Raw genomic sequence first — 7,500 nt, 5'->3', positions numbered from 1 at the left:
GCGCTCTTTGCTACGCTGGATCTCCCGTTCCAAAGCCCTACGGTCGTCCAGCAAGCGGGCTGAAGCGGCGATACGGTCGTCGGTCTGCGTTGCTGTGCGTAGCCTGGCCTCAGCAGCTTCGCACGCATCTCGCGCCCTCGCGATTTCCGGGTTCCACCAGTATAGCGTCGGAGCCTGCCGGAAATTCGTCTTGTGGATCCTCTCCATCGTTGCGTCGCACGCTTCTGTGAGCCCCCTGATCAGGCCCTCAGGTGTGCTTACATCGTCGAAACGACCGATCCCAAGCGCCAGCTTAAAACAAGCCTGATTGAATTGGCTTGTTTTGTAGCGTGTTCCCGCGTGCCGCGTCATGCCTGCTGTACCGCCGTGCCCGTTGCAGTGTGGCCGATGCTGATGTGCACGTCGGCCGCTGGTCGAAGGCAGTTTAGCGCTGAACAGCACGTAGCTGTGGTCGCTACCGGAGTATCTGCTACTCACACTCCAACTGCCTGGCTCCGCTACGCAGGGACTCGAGAAGCTCACATCGATGACGCTTTCCCGTGCAACACCGTTGCCCTTGAAAGTGGGTGTGTTCCCTCGGTTGAGCGTCCGAAGTCCGAGGTGCTCAACAACACTCAGCAAGTCCTCACCCTTCGCCGTGGTTCTTGAACTGCCCCACTCCTGGTTCCAGGCGTTAAAGTCCCCAGCCAGAACCATGGGATCCTGTCCCGTGAGCGTGAGCTCAACCGCTTCCAGGTAGTCGCCGAGATCCGCTTGTCCGATGTTGGGGGACACATAGCAGCTGGCAAACGTTATCCCGGCTATGGTGGCAACTACCAGCCCAGGCACCGATGAACTCCCCAGTCGTTGGATGGGGTAGCCGCCAGTCGCCACTACCGCTACGCTCTGAGCCTCGTCGACCGCCCACCGCACGCTGTCTCTAGGTGGTTTGTACAGCTCGCACGCTATCACCACCTGCGCTCCGATCTCCCTAGCCGTCTGCAGCATGATGTCCTGCGCTGCACGGCTGCGCCCAAGGTTTATCTGCAAAACCTTCAGACCTTCCGGGTGCAGGACGGGTGTCCTACTCGGTGAGGGCCCTTGCAGACCGCACAACACACCTCCGCTGTGCAGGCTCGGGCCAGGTGGCCCGGTTGGCCGCAGCGGATGCAGTGCGTCGATCGATCCGTCCCGCTCTTGCACTGGTGCCGCAGGTGTCCGTGCTCCAGGCATTTGAAGCACCGTAGCTGGCCCCGCGTCGGTGGTGTCAGTTTCGTCGCCAAGCATGAGGTGTGCAGCACTCGTACTCGCTGTTGGTGCATCAACTCCGCCGCCTTGAGTGTCATCCGAACGTACGCCGTCTGCGTACCGTTCCACGCCTTCACTAGGTGCACAGCGGATTCGCTCACCGACTCCGAACTGGTGGTCGTCACCGCCTTCGCCACATCCAATGCCACCGCTAAAGGGTCCACCTCATCAAGGCGGACCTCCACCGTTTCTGTCACCAGGCGGATGGTGGCCGGAGCTGCAGACTGTGCAAAGACCTCCTGCACTCGTTGCAGGATTGCTTCAGCATTGGCGCCGTCCTCCAAGTTCATGACCAGCCGGTCCCGCGTCGTTCGTCGTCCCACTCCAAGCTTGGCCTGGTCTTCGGCCAACGACGGAGCGCTGCGTATCAGCTGATACGCGTCGGTCCAAGACTGACCCTCGCCTGGGGCAACCTCGATGGCGTCCAGCTTCTTCTTCGCCGAATGCTTCGCCGCCGCAGATTGTGGTCGCGGCTTGGCCAGCTGCTGCTGTTGTTGTTGCTGCTGCGACTTCTGCGGTGCTTTACGAGGCCCCACCACCGTCCAAGAACCGCCCTGGGAAGCCTGCGTGCCGGATGTCTCGGCCGCCACGTTAGCATACGTCATCCGCTGCTGCTGCTGTTGTTGTTGCTGCTGTTGCGGTTGCTGCAGGGAGCTCTGCGATGTCGCCTGCTTCGACGGAGGCCGTTGCTGTTGCTGTTTCTGCTGCCTCTGAGGCTGCTGCTGCGCAACAGCTGGCTGCGCCTGCTGCTGCGGTTGCAGAGCTTGGTTACCGCCGCAACCAAGCATCTGTGCCAGCAACTCCTGGTGGCACGCAGTCTCCTTTGCCAGCTCGCCTCTGAGACGCTGCGTCTCTTCATACCACTGGCGGGCCTGGTCCTTATTCCACTGCAGCTCCTGGTGGAATTTCTCTTGCGCCAGCTTAAATTCTTCGCGGGCCAGCTTCCGCTCCTCCCGGGCCATATCTTCGTTGGCCACGGTACGCTGTCGCAGCATCACCAGCTCTTGCTGCAGCTCTTTCACCATGGCCCGAAGCTGCTCGTTGGCGAGGGACATTTCCCCGAGCACCTTTCGCAGTTCGACCATGTCCGGGTTCACCGACTTTGAGGCCAACGCCGAGGCTCTGGTGAGAATGACCTTCGGCTCTACCGCCGAAAGGGATCGCCCCGGCCTTTCCTCTGTCGATTCCGACCGAGGACGCGATGTACGAATTGTCGCCATTTTAGAGACCCAAGCAGGTCTTAGTGGTCAGGGGGGGTGTTTCCCTGCTTGCAAACGCCTTTCCGAATTTTTGCAGTCGTTCCCAGATTTTTCCCGGCAATTTCCCGCAAAAATCGGGAATTCGAGCAGTTTCGAGCTCGATAAAAACTGTCCGAATCGAGCAGATTCGAGCTGCCGATGACCCCCCACAGCTTCCCAGAATTTTCTGCGTCCTTTTTGGTTTCGAGCAGTTTTCGAGCAGAAACCGTCAATTTGAAAAATTGTCTGTTGGGGACTGCTCGCCTATCAATTTATGTCTGTTGGGTCGTCCCGGGTTGTCACAAAAATGTCAAAAATTATTTTCGCGATTTTCACTATTTTTATGCACGGATCGTATTAAATGCACTAAAACTAGCACAACAGTGCAAACCGCAGCAAAATCGGACCAAAACTCGCGAAGTTATTAACGTTTTTGTATATACAACAGTCACTTCCAGAACACGTGCCGCAGCGGTAGCACCATGCGCGTTTTTGCCGTCACTGTTTTTTCCCAATTCTGCACCGATTTTCTTCCGGTTTTCGGCTATTGGCCGATCGGGGACACAGAATCTATCATTTGCCACCTCATCCGGCCCGATTGGACCGGATTTTTGCGCAAACTCACAACACGCACACACTATTGTTGTTGTTGTTGTTCCAAATGTTTGCACAAATTTGCCACTCCGTATTTTACGCTAAATATCGCCGGCAAACACTGTTTATAAGTAAAAAACACTTCACTGGCGTCTATTTATGCGTTTTAAACGCAAACCGCGTTGATTTTCACCAATTTAGCACGGTTTTATTGCCAAAATTGTTCCCCATACAAAATGTATGGGGCAATGTTTTTCACTTTTTTGGCCCACTAATGCACCGATTTTCGTCCGGTTTTCACTAAAGTCACTCTAAACACCCTCTTATAGACTGATTATGAACAAATTCGAGACTTTCCGAGGTAATTTAACGCCACAATTTTTAACTCACTCAGGAGCAAAATACACCACGTCCGAACAGCTCGACTGCTCGAATGTCACACCCACAGGGATAACTGGCTTGTGGCCGCCAAGCGTTCATAGCGACGTGGCTTTTTGATCCTTCGATGTCGGCTCTTCCTATCATTGTGAAGCAAAATTCACCAAGCGTAGGATTGTTCACCCTTTCAAGGGAACGTGAGCTGGGTTTAGACCGTCGTGAGACAGGTTAGTTTTACCCTACTGGTGTGTGCTGTTTGCCGCTATCTTAACGGAATTCCTGTGCAGTACGAGAGGAACCACAGGTACGGACCACTGGCTCAATACTAGTTCGACCGGACTTTGGTATGACGCTACGTCCGCTGGATTATGCCTGAACGCCTCTAAGGTCGTATCCAATCCGAGCTGATAGCGCTTCTCAAACCCATTAGGTGATCGGAAGCTAGCGGGCTTAACAACCCTCCGAGATCCGTCGGTGCTGCCCCGCGCACACTGACGTCTCATCCCCGCTATAGCACTAGACTGAGCCGCAACGGGCGGGAGCACGCTGCACGTGGAAGTACCTTACCACAGGGAACCCTGGTGGCTGTGTTTCCGTCGACCGTGGATACAACTAGTTTCGACACCTTCGACCGCCCGCAAACGACGGGACTACAGGCTGGGAGCTGCGAGTTGTAGAGATGCGTTCGCATCGATCCTCTCAGGCGACCCATGCTTGCTGGTGCTCGCGTTCACTTTGGGAATGGAGTGTTCGCGAGAGTGATTGTTGTGTTGTGTGTGTACAGTTGGTGCTTGCGTGCACTCCCATAGTGGAGTGTTCGCGAGCTTAAAACGCTAAGTCCCGATTAATACTCTCCTCGCAACATTATGTGCGTGGCTCCACGCCAAGTGGGATTAGCGGTGCGAAACGCGATTGGTAAAGTCGATGGTGATGTGCGTACCAACAGGCGATTTGTTAAGTCAAATGCGAACTGTGGTGCAACAGGCAATGTGTGTTTATTATCAGGTGTTGTTGGAAGTCAATACGATTTGACTTTCAAAAATTTTTCTAAGTCCCGATTTTTTTTCTCGTCGAGTAACTACAATGCACTATTTCTATCGCAGCGGACTTGCGGTTCATGGCCTTAATGATCGCGAACGAACACGTATTCGCAAAAAAATTTTTGTATGAAAAAGTCACCACTTGGGTACCTCCATACAAAAGTACCAAGTTCGGGTCGAGTGGTCGATGGACGTCGAAGGTGAAAATTTTTCATCATCGAAAATTTTTTCCAAAGTTGAAGCAATTGGGCCCTAGAGTATGAAAAGTGAAACCACGGATCCATATGAGAAATAAAAATTTTTGTATGAAAAAGTCACCACTCGGGTACCTCCATACAAAAGTACCAAGTTCGGGTCGAGTGGTCGATGGACGTCGAAGGCGAAAATTTTTCATCATCGAAAATTTTTTCCAAAGTTGAAGCAAATGGGCCCTAGAGTATGAAAAGTGAAACCACGGATCGATTTGAGAAATAAAAATTTTTTGTATGGGAGGGCCCCTGCTAGAACATTTTTCCCAAGTGCGACCATTTTACCCAGTGAGTCAAAAAAAATTTTTTTCACGGTGACTCAAAACTTCAATATTAGACTCCCCTGAGTATGAAAAGTGAAACGAAAATCATTTTTGAGAAGAAAAAATTTTTGTATGGGAGGGCCCCTGCTAGAACATTTTTACCAAGTGCGACCATTTTACCCGGTGAGTCAAAAAAAAATTTTTGTATGGGAGGGCCCCTGCTAGAACATTTTTCCCAAGTACGTCGATTTTGGGTCACCGACACAAGCTCGGGTCAAAAAATTTTTTTTTTCACCGTGACTCAAAACATCAATTTTAGACTCCCCTGAGTATGAAAAGTGAAACGAAAATCATTTTTGAGAAGAAAAAATTTTTGTATGGGAGGGCCCCTGCTAGAACATATTTCCCAAGTGCGTCGATTTTGGGTCGCCGACACAAGCTCGGGTCAAAAAAATTTTTTTTTCACGGTGACTCAAAACATCAATTTTAGACTCCCCTGAGTATGAAAAGTGAAACGAAAATCATTTTTGAGAAGAAAAAAATTTTGTATGGGAGGGCCCCTGCTAGAACATTTTTCCCAAGTGCGTCGATTTTGGGTCGCCGACACAAGCTCGGGTCAAAAAAATTTTTTTTTCATGGTGACTCAAAACATCAATTTTAGACTCCCCTGAGTATGAAAAGTGAAACGAAAATCATTTTTGAGAAGAAAAAATTTTAGTATGGGAGGGCCCCTGCTAGAACATATTTCCCAAGTGCGTCGATTTTTGGGTCGCCGACACAAGCTCGGGTCAAAAAAATTTTTTTTTCACGGTGACTCAAAACATCAATTTTAGACTCCCCTGAGTATGAAAAGTGAAACGAAAATCATTTTTGAGAAGAAAAAATTTTTGTATGGGAGGGCCCCTGCTAGAACATTTTTCCCAAGTGCGTCGATTTTGGGTCGCCGACACAAGCTCGGGTCAAAAAATTTTTTTTTTCACGGTGACTCAAAACATCAATTTTAGACTCCCCTGAGTATGAAAAGTGAAACGAAAATCATTTTTGAGAAGAAAAAATTTTTGTATGGGAGGGCCCCTGCTAGAACATATTTCCCAAGTGCGTCGATTTTTGGGTCGCCGACACAAGCTCGGGTCAAAAAAATTTTTTTTTCTCGGTGACTCAAAACATCAATTTTAGACTCCCCTGAGTATGAAAAGTGAAACGAAAATCATTTTTGAGAAGAAAAAATTTTTGTATGGGAGGGCCCCTGCTAGAACATTTTTCCCAAGTGCGTCGATTTTGGGTCGCCGACACAAGCTCGGGTCAAAAAATTTTTTTTTTCACGGTGACTCAAAACATCAATTTTAGACTCCCCTGAGTATGAAAAGTGAAACGAAAATCATTTTTGAGAAGAAAAAATTTTTGTATGGGAGGGCCCCTGCTAGAACATTTTTCCCAAGTGAGTCGATTTTTGGGTCGCGACACAAGCTCGGGTCAAAAAAAATTTTTTTTTCATGGTGACTCAAAACATCAATTTTAGACTCCCCTGAGTATGAAAAGTGAAACGAAAATCATTTTTGAGAAGAAAAAAATTTGTATGGGAGGGCCCCTGCTAGAACATTTTTCCCAAGTAAATTCGATTTTACCCGGTGAGTCAAAAAATTTTGAAAAAAATATTTTGCCAAAATCGTGTTCATTGCCTATTATAAGGGACCAGGTCAGCTCACACGCATTTTTGGAGACCATATGGAAAGTGCGTCTGGGATTGCGGAAATTAAGTTTAGAGTGTTAAATGATGGTTTCGCAATCCCGAAAGGCTCAAAATCCACCCTAAGGTCCCCTGGGTGAAATGTGGTTTCCAAGGTGTGAGCGCTATCGGTGATAGAGTTGGAATGTGATTTCCAGAGCGCAGGGCGACTGGGCTTAGAGCGAAAATCATAGACAAGGGTAAGTATTGGACTGAACGACTCGAAGCAAACGAAAATCATAGACAAGGGTAATGGACTGAACGACTCGAAGCAAACGAAAACCACACACAAGAGTAATGGACTGAACGAATCGAAGCAAACGAAAATCACATACAAGAGTAATGGACTGAACGAATCGAAGCAAACGAAAAACCACAGACAAGAGTAATGGAGTGAACGAATCGAAGCAAACGAAAACCAAAGACAAGAGTAATAGAGTGAACGAATCGAAGCAAACGAAAACCATGAACACAGGGATAACTGAGAACGAACCTACCTATCAGAGCATGTGAAAGCATGGACAAGAGTACTGAAAATCGGACCAAACCTCTAGAAGCACACGAAAATCATGGACAAGAGTACTCAAAAACACGGACCAAACCTATGGAAGCACACGAAAACCATGAACACAGGGATAACTGAGAACGAACCTACCTATCAGAGCATGTGAAAGCATGGACAAGAGTACTGAAAATCGGACCAAACCTCTAGAAGCACACGAAAAT

Source organism: Anopheles moucheti (assembly GCF_943734755.1).
Source record: "Anopheles moucheti chromosome X unlocalized genomic scaffold, idAnoMoucSN_F20_07 X_unloc_5, whole genome shotgun sequence".
Taxonomy (NCBI): domain Eukaryota; kingdom Metazoa; phylum Arthropoda; class Insecta; order Diptera; family Culicidae; genus Anopheles; species Anopheles moucheti.
This window is presented reverse-complemented; position numbering follows the sequence as displayed.